At 36.6% G+C, this 15,484-nt stretch overlaps 1 protein-coding gene across 8 annotated transcripts in view; it reads left to right on the forward strand.

Annotated features, from left to right (window-relative positions):
* The window catches only part of NAV3 (neuron navigator 3), a 413,471-nt gene that overhangs the window by 144,415 nt on the left and 253,572 nt on the right, over nt 1–15,484 (forward strand). The window lies entirely within an intron of this gene.

A 15,484-nucleotide genomic window follows, 5' to 3' on the forward strand; every position in this document is an offset into this window, starting at 1 on the left:
CTGCTTTTTAAATAATGCTAAGCTACTGATAGTATAAACTTCACAGAACATTTTGATAAGTATCAGTAGAATCACAAGTAGAAAATAATCATCCCAGCACCCAATAAAGAGAGCAATGAAATGACAGCATAAAAAAAAAAAAAAAAAAAAAAAAAAAATTGGCTGCTTCATGTTATATTATGAAGTTTAAAAAGAGCTCTCACGCTCACACCTATTCCCACAGGGAAGCTCTTTTAAAATAAAAACAACTAATTGATTTTCTTTTCACTTTTCAAATTAGCTGGCTACACTTGCAGAACAGCTGAACAAGAAAAACAGCTTCCCAGTGAAAAGTCCCTGTGTTTTCTCTTCTGCAAAGTAGCTTCTTGCTAGCCCCCATCTAGCTCTGACTCAATTGTGATTAAATTATAAAAATAAAATAAAAAAAATGTCTGAAGTAGGATGCCAAGACACTTTTAGACTGCTTAAGGTTTTGATTATTTTCCTTTTGTAAGGGGGTACTTTTTGACTCATAATCATTAAAAAACCTTCTGTTTGATTTTCTTTTAGTCTTTCTGCTGTAGTTGAAAACATTTTTCATATTTTGAACATGAGTATTAAGTCCCTTCTTGTCATTCATGTATATTCCCATAGATCTTTCAGTACATTATGGCTGCATGTGTAGTTTTGCAGCTTCAGCAAGCAGTGTTATGTGAGTTTGCCTCCCCTTGCTTTTCTAGTACTTTTGGTTTATTGAACTGATTTCCAAACTGTCATTAAACATATATTTGTAGTTGTTTCATATTTAATCTAAGCACATTTAAGTGTAATCAGAGCTGTAAGAGTGTCAAGATAGATATAATATATGTACTTGGTTTTCCTTTGTTTTTAGTTACTGGGTTAATTCAGTATTAGTGAAGAAAGTTGATTTTTTGGGTTTTGGGGGGAAAGCATAGGGTTGAGATCCTGAACATTTGGTCTCCATTTTAATCCCTGCCACATATTTCCCATAGGATGTTGGTCATGTCACTTAATTTTTCTCTCAGAGTTTTCTTTATCACCTCTCTCTCTGCCTTTCAAAGATGATGAATTGGAGGTCTCAAAGGTGCTCTATAGAAACATAGAGAATGAACAGACTGTTCATCTCTTGATTACCAAAAGTGATGAACAACCCTCTTCTATGATATGAGTGCAACAGGAAGATAAGAATAGAACTTTTTAACACAATATAATTCCTGCTTACTTGTTTATTTTTAATAATAAAATTTATTCAGTGGATATTATATGGCATGTATTTTAGATTTGAAAGTACTATTTTCAGAAGAAAAAAAATACAGCTTACATTGCCTTCTGAGAGATTTCTTGATTCTTTAAAAAAGTTGTAGAGGAAGTTATAACATCTTGCTTCAGTGTTTAAACTGCTTAGGAGCTATTAGTGATTAACTAATAGCTCCTAATGGGAGTAAATTCCTCTCATGTTCCACATTTCCTTCCAAGGCATCTGGTCCTGAGTACTACTGAAGTACTAGTGAATAAAGTAACAGTCTGGATGGACCCAAAAGGTGATCTCAATTTGGAGATGTCATGTTTCATGGGTTTGCCAATTCTTTTAAACTTAGAGGATGTTTGTTTGTTTGTTTGTTTGTTTGTTTTTACTTTGTTTGTTTGTTTTTATTAATAATAATAATAAATACTAGACATTAGACCTGTCTCTTTCTTCTCAATGGAGGCAGTTGAGCACATTTAAAAGATGATCCATAAAGATTAAGGTCAGTTTGTGCACACAGCGGTCTGAAAACCTCCCCTGGTCACCTGGACTTATAGAAGTGTTGACCATTCAATAGCTTACTAACCTCTGCAGCTTTTCTGTATTCCCTTTTATAAGTCTTGACACTCCCAGCAAAGCTTAATGGAGGCCCTTGGCCAGTTTCCTTCCAGGCATACTTTTTTGAAGGATGCTCTTTTATTCACCTTTAAAGCACATTTCATGAAAACATTTTTTTGAAAAGTACTTTGGGCTATGAGGTGGGTGGTTGGTGAAGAAATCTATTTTTAGTCTTTTGTCACTAATAAACTTCAAATGATCAGCCTAAATTACCGAATGATATTTTCTTTCATCAGTGATAGAGATACATGCCTCCCTGATTCCCATTGCCTGTTCCCCTCAGTAGTTTGTCTAGATTATTTAAGTAGTTCTAAGCACAAATTTGAATGAGTTGTTAGTGTTGATGTCCCATCAGGTTTGCTGAGCAGATGCAGCTTCTGCATCTGCTCATGTTGTCCTAAAGCTTAACCATATGTGAGTGTCCATAGAACTATGGCTGATTAGCACAGATATTAATCAAAGATGATATCCCTACATGGCTCTGTGGTATACTGTGCTGCATATTAGGAATGTTTCTATTATAATGGTGATCAGATAAAAAGGTCTTTCAATCAAAATGTAATGAATACCTAATCAGAATTTCTAAATGAGAGTAAAATCTGCTTCTGTTTTATATTGCTTATATGCTTGTGTAATATCACTAGATATAAGGCATCACTGCTTTTTGAGAGAAAAATGATGAATATCTATCTGCAAAAGACAATGGAACATATGAATTAATCATCTGGTTAACATTTGCCCTTGGCTGCTGGATTGCAGGCATTGACTTTGCTTTCTTCTATATTTTACACATGCTACACTGCGGACCGCCAGCTTTCTCATCCTGTCTGGAAGGCATATAGATTGACACATGTAGCCTCTGTGACACATCCTGTTGCTATCTATAAGTGCTAAGGATTCCAAGATAAATTTGGGTTATACAAGTCAATACAGCAGGTCACTGCCACCCAGCTGTTTCCTCTATGACGTTGAGTCTCACCACACCTGATTGTTTGAGACTTTTGACACTTGTGTTGGCTTTCTCACACAGTTCCATTGCCAGGGCTGGCTAAGAATACAGCTGCAAACATCAGTTCTGCTTTCCCTAGGTATTTCTCCCTTCTCACATGATTTTGCTGCTTTTGCACATGTAGTCTTGGTGTCTTTCTGTGGATGTGATACAGTTTGAAGTTTGATAAAGTGATATTATTTTAATAAAAATTGTGTGATAAAAAAGTTTTGAGGTGATTATATTCAACTATATATTATTTTAATTGGTTAGAATATAGTTAAACCTAGGAAAGCAAATAAGGTACCAACAATTCAAATAACTTTATGTGTAGTTAATTCAAATACACTTTTGTTCACAATTCTCCTAATTTGTGCTTTGATATGTAAGTCAAATACAAGTCCATCTGCTTTCTTGCTAAGCCTGCTAAAGTTTAAACTGACTGCAAGAACACTTATGATATGAATAGTCATGCAAAATATTTGAACACAAGCATTCAGAGCACATTCTTCTTCCCTGAGTATCATATAGACAAAAGTTTATTCCTATATATGTACACAGGAAAGGAATCCAGCTGCTGGATTCATGAGGTGAAATGCTAGCTCTCCTTGAAGCAGATGGAGTTTTGCTGTTCATTTCAACCAAAGGTGTGGTTTTTTTTTTGTTTTGTTTTGTTTTGTTTTGTTTTGTTTTGTTTTAATGCAAACCCACTTCTGAAAATACCAATATATTATATAATATTTTTCTAAATGTATGTAGGGTATTATTTTATATTTCTGTGCCCATACTTTTATACTGCTTGCTAAATTAATGAGACCAAAATTATCAGATCATGCCAGGCTGCCTTGTGATACTCTTATTGTTTTAGGATGTTCTATTAAAAAGTAACAAAATGAAAAAAATAACAATTATATTGCAAAAAAAAAAAAGTAAGTTAAGCAATGGCTTAAAAACAAAGGGATGTAGAAAGACTTTATTTGCAAATACTACTTTTTTTGGTCACGAAATGATAGTTTTGTATTATGCCTACCTGTAGCATAGTGCCAATAGCATTTCACTCCAGGTGAACATAGTTGCTTTCAGCTGCCCTCACATAGCTGATACTGTGGTTACAAGGACACTGTCACAAATCCACTCTGGCATAAAGCTGTGCAGATATTCAGCTAGCACCCCTGATGGGAGCTGGCACACCTGGTGGGAGCTGGTACCCCTGCTAATCACGCTGGTCTCCTGGCCTAGCTGCCCAGAGCATTGCCCACAGTGTAGTGCTTTGCTACATGTTTCCCAGGTTTTCCTCCCATCATCAAACTTTTCTTCTTTCAAGAGCACTGCAGCATCAATTAAATTTGCGAACTGAATTTTCTCTGAGCTGAATCTGATATATTAATTGTAGTGTTTTGGTTATAAAACCTCAAAGATAAGATTTTAGCTTTCTTTCCTGAGTTAATTAATTCCCATACTGTAATATTAACTTATATATAATTTTTTTTCATGTTTTCAGTTTCTCTTTGTCTGTGCTCTCTCTTTTGCTGTCTGCTTTATCTGCTTCTTCCTTCCTCTTGGCAGACATCTTTACAGGCTTCTGCATATGACTAATTTTTCTCTGTATCCACAAATCAGGTTCTTCTGTCACTGTGACATTTTTTGTATCATTATTCCTTACTGGAAAGTGTTAGTCAGGTTCTACAACTGATCCAATGCACGTATGTAAACCTAAAACTTTTCTAGATGCATCAGTTTTTAGGGATTGTGTTAAGATTCTTGTAACATGGAGATACTGGCATCCAGAAAATATATGGTTAGTAATTTGTCATCTTTCTTAAAGGGGTCTGGCCCCACCAAGCTCATCACAAAACAGTCTAATTTTGAGACAGGAAATGGATCTGCTGCAAGGTCTTCTGAAAGAAATATGATGTGTCCATCTGAGTAAAGACGCATGAGTGGTTTCTTCTGTAGAGCATGGAACCTGAGCAGTTGGGTTGGGGAAGTGGTCTTTATAGCAGCAGAACAGCGAAGATTTGATGTACTCTACATGGGGAATATGGCCAACAAAGATTGGGGTCTGAAATTCTTAGTTGTACCAAGAAAACTTCATTAAAATAATCTAAAATAAAATTTGAAGTCCGTGCCACAAAACAAAGCTAAATGCTTTGGTGTGATTAGGCAAAAACACATACTGCTGCTATTAAGGTGACTTCTGAGACCAATTCCATTTAGTATCATACTACTGCATCTTAGTCTTGATCTGAGGGCTTCCAGAGTCATTCCAGCCAACACTGTTGCAGTAGGACATTTGAATGAGCATGGAAACCTCCCATTTTTCCCTCATCGACTGTCAGCAGTTTTTCAGTGATGTGGTAACTCCTGCCCATTGCCAGATACCAGATTTGGAGGATGACTAGGCTTCTCTATCCAGACAGATCTTAAGAAAAATATTTTTGCTTTCCACACAAGGGTGGAGCTCCTGTTCATGCCAACGGGAGTACTGTGCACATTGGAAAACCAGATGTGTGCCATGAACAACTGTGATATCTCTGTCTTTCCTCAGCTAACCCTTCCACACCATTTACTTAGGTTCTGTGAGACCCTTTCCCACCACTCTCCAACTCTCTGAAGCACGGCATATGTTGCAATCCCACATCTCTTTGACCTTTCAATTTCTTGGATACCTTTTTGTCTGGTCTCACAGGGCCAAGCTTTACCAAGTTTCTTGACATACTGAGTCTAGGGAACATAAATAAATGAGTTTATTTCTCCACTTTGTCATACCCTTCCTTTTCCCAGTGCTAGTACACTGGAGATGTCTGTCTTGTGGGTTGGCAAGAAAGGAGACTGCACATTGTGCCGAGTATTTCATTTATAGCACTACAGCCAAAGCAAGAAAGAGGACAGCAGAAGCAGCCAGAGACTGCCCTTCTTCTCCCCATAGTGACCGCTAGTGCTGGGAAGCCAGCATTGTTTCAAAAGCACTGAACTAGCTGCCAGAAATTTCAATCGGCACTGCTGACACCTGGGACTATGTGTGTTTGAAATTCACAATTGGCCCAGTGAAGCCAGGACAATTGGCAGGAGTTCAGATTGTCAGCAGTTTCAGCTTCTTGCCTTGTTCTCTGAATTATTTCTTTATCAAACAGATAACAGCATCTTCAACGTGCTTTGTGCATCCAGAACCATGTGTCTATGCTCTATTATAACTGTTTTAAGAGCCTCACACTGCATGAGCTTGGAAACAACTTTAGTGTTACGTTTATTCTCTAATCATCTGCACCAATCACGTTTTCACATAGTTGATATAAATGTACTGTAAGACTACTAAGTAACTCTCAAAGATTTTGTATTTATGAGAAGATTGTACTGACTATGGGTTGAAAGAGGCATTTTGTTTGTAATTTGCAATTGGGATTATATATAGGAGGTTATTTACTGACCCACGTTTAAGACCTTTGCCTACCTTTCTACTGCTTTTGTTTTATTTCACAAAAGGAGAGCTAAGAACTCAGCATATTTCATAAAAGTTTGTGTGCTGAGAGTAGATACTACGCATCAGCAGAAAAACAATTGCTTTTACTCTTTTATATTGCATCTGTGCCTAGGGAAGCTGCTTGGGGATTTCCTGATCAAAAATAAAAATGCATTAAAAACATCTTCTTTTCTTGAAAGTGGGAGTGTGTCTGAGTGCCTGTGCACAGACCTCAGAATGTGTGAAACCAGCAGAGCTCCAGAACCTGAAGCAACACAGCAGCATTAGCTTGGTGCAACACTAGAGCTAATAAATGTGGCCTCTCAGGGTAATCTGTTCTCTGTGACCATAAATGGAGATAAGTGGTCTCCATCTCTAGATAAAAATAATGGGCTTATATTATACCCCAGGAGGTTTTACTTAGGCTTTAGTAAAACTTTCCAGCAGTAATAGTAGTTAAACAGAGGAACACTTTATGTTCAGAAGGTATACCATCTCTGTCACTGGAGGATTTTAAAAAACAAACACGTGTACACCTGCCATTCATAGCATCATTAGCACTGACCCTCCACTGTGCAAAAGCCTATATGGCTATCCTGAAGGTCTTCTCTTTTTCTTTTCTCATTCATTGGTTTAGCTGAATGCAGGTCTGGGGTAGTGAAACTGCTACTCTGAGAATCTGAGAGGAAAGCCCTGTGGCCCACAGTACCATCAAGACGTAAGGATTCCATTTGAAAACAGCTTTACTACCATACAAAAAATGCCAATGTATAGTACGGGTGTTTCCAGAGGCATTCCACTGAAATACTATGGTTCCTGTTAAGTTTCCCAAAAGCATGGATAGGTATCATTAGAGACCAGTGAGCTAGTTGCTTCCTCAGAAACACTTGTTTCCATGGCATATAGGATGTTAGCATTGGAGTGCCCTCAAGCCCTCATAGCCCTCAAGCCTCAAGATCCTGCAAGGTCTGGCAGTAGAGGGGCTCAGAGACTCTATTCTATAACAGGTATCCTAGAAGGCTTGTGTACACAATTCAATTTAGAGCTTTGAGACCTTTCAAAATCACTTCAGTGAATTTTTCAGCCTGTTGCATTTCACAGGGGCTGTTCCAACTGCTACCTAGGATCCAGGAGCATCCCAAAGCACACAGCAGAATTAGGGGTTCCACTAAAATTATGAAGTTCAATTCATTTGAAACACATATTTTTCTTCAAGTAAAAACATATTCTTATGTCCTCTCTGTGATTTTTTTTTTCATTTTCAACCAGACCTTGAACCTGGAAACGTTTACAATATTGGTTGGTCTTTATTGTAACAGGTAGTGATGCACACAGTAGAAGTTAGTCACAGCCCTATAGGACATATGGCTGTGTTAGATTGCATGAGAAAGGGAAAAATGGTATGCCCATGTAGAGGTAGAGAGAAGATTAAAGGAGAAATGGATGATTTTCCCACACTCGAGCTAGGACTGTGTGGCAGGACTTTGAATCTCAAGTCATATATATCTTGAGTCCCAGCCTTCACATTATAACCACAAGAGCAATCTTTGTCTTTTCAGAGGAATCAGTTAAGAATGACACAACCAGATAATGAGTTATTTTTCCTGCTTACCTAACAAGGAGAGTTTTGGCTCTCTTTATCCTGAAGTCAGTGGCAAGCATCAGCTTGGGCCCATTTCCGAGCTGGAGCTGGAATTTTACTCTAGTAACCACAGTATTTGATTTTGATATATCTGATCAACACAGGTTTTGACACAATTTATTGGAGATGCAAATTATGTTGTCCCCTTTGTAGAGCGGTATAACACTCATCAAAAGGCCTGTGTGTAATGCTTTTCATAGGCTTTTCACTTATTAAACATGGTGTTGAAAGTATAAATAGTTATGGAATAAAACCAGGCCCTTTTTTAAGGAGAGAAGATTTTGGGGGGTCCTAATTTCTTCTTTTGTATGCACTGTCTGGTTCCTTTGTAACAGAAAATCTTCTATTTACAAAATAATAAGGGCATCAGTTGCAAAAGAAAACCACTAGCTTTTTTTTACTTTGTGTTAATTCTAGCCTAGGTCAAGTCTTTTTTTCTCTAGTACATTAATTATTTTAGTTGCATAGCATTTCTTACACTTGCATACAAATCATGCAAAGAGTAGTTCATTTAAAGCAGTTCTGTTTCACTTTGACCTGATTCACAGGATGTGGTCTTGGAGGAAGCCCATGCTTTAACAATAGCCTTTTGACAGCTAGGGTGTTTGGGGATTAAGCTGGGAGAGGAGGGAGCATCTATCTATTCTCAAACCTACTAGTGGAATATTTTGTGTGAATCTTCACTTGCCCGTGATGTTTTTAAGGTCACAAACCTCACTTTTTTGTTTTTACTGGCAGTAGAACGTTGGCTGAAAGACAGCATAACTTACTTAAAATTCAGAAAAGGAATGCAGAGTGTTTTGTCTGGTAAATGCAAAGGGATAATTCCCCAGTGTAAGATGTGCAGATTTCTGATGGCTCTTTTGTATGTTCTGTGTAAACCAGGCTGAGAGAACTTGGAAAATAAGAAAATCAAAGGGAAGAATAATTTCAAAGTGGTTAGGACAGGATCATAGTATTTTGGGGTATATAAACTGAGAAGGTGCCAGCCACTAAATGTCTGTACTAACTCTGCATAAAACATAAGAAAAGTTAAGCAAGTACAATATTAGCATTGTCCGAACCTATTTTCAGTGTGACATTTGGTCTGACTTATCTATTTAGTTATGTTTATTTTCCTGTAAATCTTCCTTTACTGCCTTGCCCCTCTGATCATAATACAGTGGAAAGTATTTCATCATTCTATGTATCTCTCAACACTAGTTTAAAATATTTTATTGAGGTGAAACTCCCCAAAACACGAGTGAATTGCAGCAAGTTAGAAAAGGTAGAACAAAAATAGATGTTGACCCCTCTCTTCTTTATTCCATTTCAAAATATCTGCCTTTGACAATTTTAACACCTGGCTTTGTATCATGTTGATGCTGTGTTAAACTCCAAAAAATTTGGCAGTGAAGGCTTCCTGTTGTGCATCAGGATTTGATTTAGAGGGCATGTGTAAAACCAGCACGACTTAGTAATCGAGTGGTCATGCACAGAAAGATGACTTCCTAGCAAGTGTTGTAAAACATTTGACCACTTTCATTAATCACAAAAGGCTGCTTGGCTCATACATGATTTAGGGTGACTAAGACATAAGTCAGGGTGCAGGACTTTTACTCACCACTACAATAATGGGATTTCCTGGCACCACATCTATGCAGTAAACAGGCTGTTTTGCTTCTTTTTCTAAACTTTTTTTTTTTTTTTTTTTTTTTTTTTTTTTTTTGGAAGCTGTCTCTGTAGTGGAAATAAATAGGCATTAAATAAGAATGTGAAATAACAAATAAAAGTTCAAAAGGAGTTTAGAAATATCCTCAGCTGATCGGTCTGCCTGCTTTAGTCATTGCTGGCCAGCTCAACAGCCACAGACAGTGTGCTGGAAGGAAGAATTGAGGGAATCTGTTTCTCATGAAGGAGCAGCACAGATCTGAAAGCTTGAAAGCTGTAGGTTCAGGTTTGCTTTTGAAATGCTTCTGAGCAGGAGCAGGGCCTAGCAACTAGCATGAGAAACCACAAACTACTTTCACTTCTGGTTTCTATCAAGTATCTCCTTGAAATCATTTTACGTGTAAAATGGTACAAATGCCATTATTTGAGAATAATATGTTTTGGTGGCTAAGCACTATTTCATTTTAAGTATTTTTTTTTAATATAAAAGGAATAATTACCTATTTTTTTAGAGTGTTACTGATGTTACTTGAATGACCTTAAATATTTTTTTTCCACCTAATCTGTTACCGATGTTAACAGCTTCCTGTCTGACAATTTAATAATGCATATATTCTTTGTTCTTGTTTGTAATAAGAAGACATAAGTAGAAGACATTTAATATAAAACTTGCATTTGTCCTGTGGAAATATATAATCCTGACAAAGGTAAGAAGAGAATAATAATAACTCCAATAACTTTGCTGTTTTGTACCTCACCTAAAGTTCTGTATTATTAGCTGTAACCTTAGAAGCAGGGTACTCAGCAGAGAAACTATGTGTAACTGACAGTAAGTCATGGACAATATCACCATTGCTTCTTTTTCTTTGAATAGAATCTAATTAGGAAAACCTTCATGTACTGACTGCTCTTGAGCAAGAACAAGGTTTCTTCAGCTTGGTGTCCACAATGGGTTGGTGTTTGAATAAGCAAAGAGTGAAGGCAAAGACTCCCAGTCTAGGCCAGCTATATCAGTCACAGTCTTCAAGAATTTGGGCCTATAAGATAAGATATTAGCAGAGGGGAGTGGAGAATAAAAAAAAAAAATGTGGAAAATAAAACATGGATTGCCTCCCAGGGTGCTGTAGTGTCAATGTGGAATTTGTCTGGGTTATGCTCCCTCCTCTGTGGGCATGGTGCAGAGGAGGTGCAGAGTCCCAAGGAAAGATGAAAAAACAAACCAAGGAGTTTCAGAGAAGGAAGTGCACAAGAGTGAGCATATTTGGAACTAGTGTGTCAGAACAAACACTGTTATTAAAAAAAATTAATAATATATATATATATAAATACTTAAAGGGAATTTGGCAACGGAAAAAGAATATAATACAGGAGCTTCAGATCAGCAAAAGAGATACTGGATAACTCAGACTCCCTAAAAGCAAGGGGATTAAGGATATATTTGCATGTACGGAAAATTTGATCCCTTCTCTCCTGAACACTAGAGATGATCTCATTTAATGAGAGAAAATGTAAGATCTCATTGTGAAATACTGATATAGATGCCAACAAAGGCAGAGTGATAGTGGTCACATTTCAGTCCGAAGGGACAAATGTTTCCTTCATTTCACATTAAAAATTTCAGCTTGGTTGACAATAAAGTTGGGATTTTCAACAGTAATTTTCACTTGGATATATACATGCCTTTAAGGATCTCAACAGCCTTTGCACACAGTAACCTGTGATTCACAACATGATTACAACATAAACAAGTGTTTTGTCTTAATGGATTAGAAAGAAATAACATGTATCCTCATCAAGCCATAAATCAATGGCATATCCAAGAATTTGACTTTTGGGTGGTAAATACTGCTTTCTGCTATCAAACTATCTTTGTAATTCAGTCCATTTCTTGCAAAATTCTATGTAGATCCAGTAGTTAACCCATTCTGATGACAGAATTTAAGCTCTTAATTAGGCTGATTGTCTTAGTAAGGCTTGTAAGAATGATATTTTACATATTTTTTGATAAAATATTAGGTGTTGATTTAAGACAATATTACTTTATGATTACTTCACAATTCTTTTTAGTTTTAGAGATCATACTGATATCTTCATTTGAGTGCAGTTGCAGGGCTTTTCCCCTTAATGGTTATATAAAGGTTTCTATCCTTCACAAGTGTTTTATTGCTTCTGTGCTCCACTACTTAATTTCATTTCGCCATTGCTTTTAGGATACTTTCAGATGTGTTACAGTCTGCCAAGCATTGGTGTTCCATGATGTTTTCAGAGCAGCAGAACACAGATTGGAGATGACTAAAAATGTTAATACTGCAAATCTCTATGTTGTTACAGCTCCTTTGAAGCCACTGTATTGTATCATATCTGTAGGTGAATGCAGAGAAGGTAGATAAGATGTTTAAGCTATTGAGGAGTCAGCTTCTGAACAGACTACAATTCGTTATCCAGTATTCACACGCTTCTGCAGCTCTCTGCTTTTATCATCTCCCCAATGTCCTTTAGGGAGATGCACTTTGTTAGCTTGATCGTTTCTAAATGTCCCATTTTACAAATGTGTCAAAATCTGCCCTCCAAAATCAGAACTCACTGTGTTTTGTTGACATCAGCGTGAGTTTCTCCGTTTACTTACTAGAGTCAGGATGTCATCCTGTTTCACTGTATCTAGAAAATTCCTAATTTCTTACATTATCACAAGATAGAATTTCAAGCCATCCAGGCTTGGATACTGTTTGCTTCTTCCACAAACCAGCATGGTATTTTTTAAACAAACAAACTGCATCCTGTCTTGGAGGGTGTTATGTCTGTAACCGATTCTCATTACTCATGCTGTACTAAAGTGTAGTTAATGTCATGATTATGTACTTTAGGAAAGTAAAATATAATAGTGAAATAGCATATTCTGTTATTGTGAAGAAAATAAAAAATAAAAAATCTTGCTTTCATGTTTTTATATTTTTTCATTTTGAAATGCTTCATAGATGTTCTTGGAGTACTCCAGGCTCAATCAAAACCAAAACTTCAAAATATACATGATTAACATCTTTACACTCAGTTTTCTTCCTAGCTTTCTTTTGAGAAATCCATACAGCAGTTGGTTAGTAACTGAAGTTATTTTTAGTGAAGTTATTTTTAGAGAAATCTGATTAATATCTTGGCCAGACTTTCTTTAAAGAGGTCTTACAGGTAAACTTGAGCAAATTGCCATTGCTAGTGCTGCTAATTTACACAGAATTTACACAGAATTTCTAGGTTGGAAGAGACCTCAAGATCATCGAGTCCAACCTCTGACCTAACGCTAGCAGTCCCCACTAAACCATATCCCTAAGCTCTACATCTAAACGTCTTTTGAAGACTTCCAGGGATGGTGACTCCACCACTTCCCTGGGCAGCCTGTTCCAATGCCTCACAACCCTTTCAGGGGGAATTGGTTTGTCTGTCAGTAGATGTATCAATGTAGCCTCTTATATAGCCATTATTCTGTGAGCATCTCGGTGCCTGTGTGCAGAGCTGCAGTCTATGCCCGTGTCCCTAGTACTATGTGGGAAAGGATATTCATATAATAAAATGCAGTGCATTGTAGGTCCAGGACAAAGGCCTCATTTTTGGCAAAGAGTGGTTATTTTGTTACGCTGAGCTATTTTGTTACTCTGAGCTATTTTATGCCAGGTGACTAGTATTTTCTTATAATCATGTAATCTGAAATTTATATTCATGGAAATTATCGATATATAAATTATGGATATATAAATTGTGGATACATAAATGAAAAAATATAGAGAGATATTTGTGCACTGAAGCCATTCAGTATGATTTTTTTTTTAAATGAAAAATAAACACGTTACAAGAAAAAATAACTCTTCCCATCTCTCTGTTTTTTTTTGTTTTGTTTTGTTTTCTTTTCTTTTATTCTGTCTGTTTTCTTTTATTCTGTCTGTTTAGATGATCTATTGCATTTAAGTTATTAAAAAATCCACAAATATTTAGGCTATGTTTGTTGCTTAAGTATTTGGAAATACAGATTTTTATTATGAGTGATATCATTTTGTGTTTTCATAAAAAAATAAAAATAAAAAGCATGATTGGCATGTCACTGCCTTTACTTTCCTTGTATGGTACAGTATGCAGCTCATGTCCATTTCTGCACTGTATAGCTGAACTGAAACATGCACAAACAGTATGAGGAAAGGGTAATCAATCTGACTGCATGAAAACTCTGAGGAAATACTGATAAGTAAAACAGCTCATAAATTCAGCATAGAGAATTGTTCAAATTCATGGCTCCAAAGATTAAAATTGAGGCTCCTTCTGTCCCACCCATAAATGACTTTTGGCAGTAGAAATGTGCACAGTAAAAATCTGCTCACAATCCTAATTGCCAATCTGTATTTGTCTCCTCTGTCCTGTTATAGGACAAACCAGAAGATTCCAGTCCTTGTAGGTCATTGTTCTGAAATGTTGTATTTCTTCAATGAAACCTTTCTTTTCAAGTTTAGTAATATTAGGTCCTAATAGCTGAATACTGCTATTAAGTCAGGATTAAGTGCATGTGATAAACGTTCAGCACGAGAAGATGGGGAGCACAGGGGATAGGCTGTTTAGGACTGCTTTTTCCTGTCTGCAGATAACTTAGGAGTCAAAAAAATATTGGTGAAGTTCAAGAGTATCTGTAGCTATTTTTGCTGCATCACAGATCAGTGAAGTCTGGTGTCAACATAGAGTGGGGAGTATAGAACAAAGAGTATTTGAGAAAAATCTGTTAATTCTGTCCTGTAATATTTGCTGTTATTGAAAAATGATGCAACATGAATGATAGCTTTCAAACTAGGAATCTGTGGAGGACACTGGTGGAGGTAGAAAACAGACAAAACACAAGTGAGGAGTTAGTGTCAGATACTCTCAGCAACTGTATGGAGCCTCTGATCACAATAGGATTCATCTTGCCTTATTATAGCCAGTTACAAGTCTCGTCTGAGCTAGCTACCTGAGCTTCTACGGTAGCCAGATGGTAGAGATAAATACTTCTTGAGGGCACTTTCTTTCACTTTTCTGAGATGTTTATGTAAAATGACTCACCCTGTAGAGGTACATATATTTATTCCTTAATTAAGGAGAGATGAACCATCTAGTTTTTTACACACCTAATTTTCAGATGCCTAATATTAGTTGAGATTAAATTTACTGTAGTATCGAACTTTTATTGGGAGGATACTCTAATTTCAAGTACTTATTATTAATGCTATTATTATTATTACAGATTATATGTCTGTGTTCCAAACTACATTATTTAAATCTTATGAGGCTACTTTGAAAGCTAGTACAGACATAGTCCTGATAAGGGTGATGGATGTCAGCCTGCTTTATTGGGGGGGAGCATCCTTTTTTGATTTTTGAAACGGTTTGGTGATACAATTATTGGAAGTCCCTGAGAAGTGCTGAGGAGGAGTGATGGGCATGCGAAGATAATACTAAAATGAGCCATATACATAGGAAATAGAGATATCTCTATGAAGAAGACATGTTTCACTTTGATATATTCTTGCAGCTATCTTTCAGCTCAGTGTTACAGATAGTAGAGATACTGAAATGAATCATTGCCCTGACCTATTGCAATAAATTAGTTTATTAAATATATAGCAGTTAGTGCACACACACATAGGACTTACATGTACACACAAGGAGAGATATTTAAAAAGTCGGTGGGTAATTGATGTATTTGCACATATATTGAAAATATTCCACTATCTCAGCAGCATCTCACCACAGATTTATACAGCATTCACATTCAGCCCCAACATTAGACTCCCTCCTTCTTAATTTGTTCTCATGTTGTTGGTTTTTTTTTTCTGAAGAGAAGGGTGACAATCCAGAGACTATATATATACT

The sequence above is a fragment of the Aythya fuligula genome, chromosome 1, assembly GCF_009819795.1.
Source record: "Aythya fuligula isolate bAytFul2 chromosome 1, bAytFul2.pri, whole genome shotgun sequence".
Taxonomy (NCBI): Eukaryota; Metazoa; Chordata; class Aves; order Anseriformes; family Anatidae; genus Aythya; species Aythya fuligula.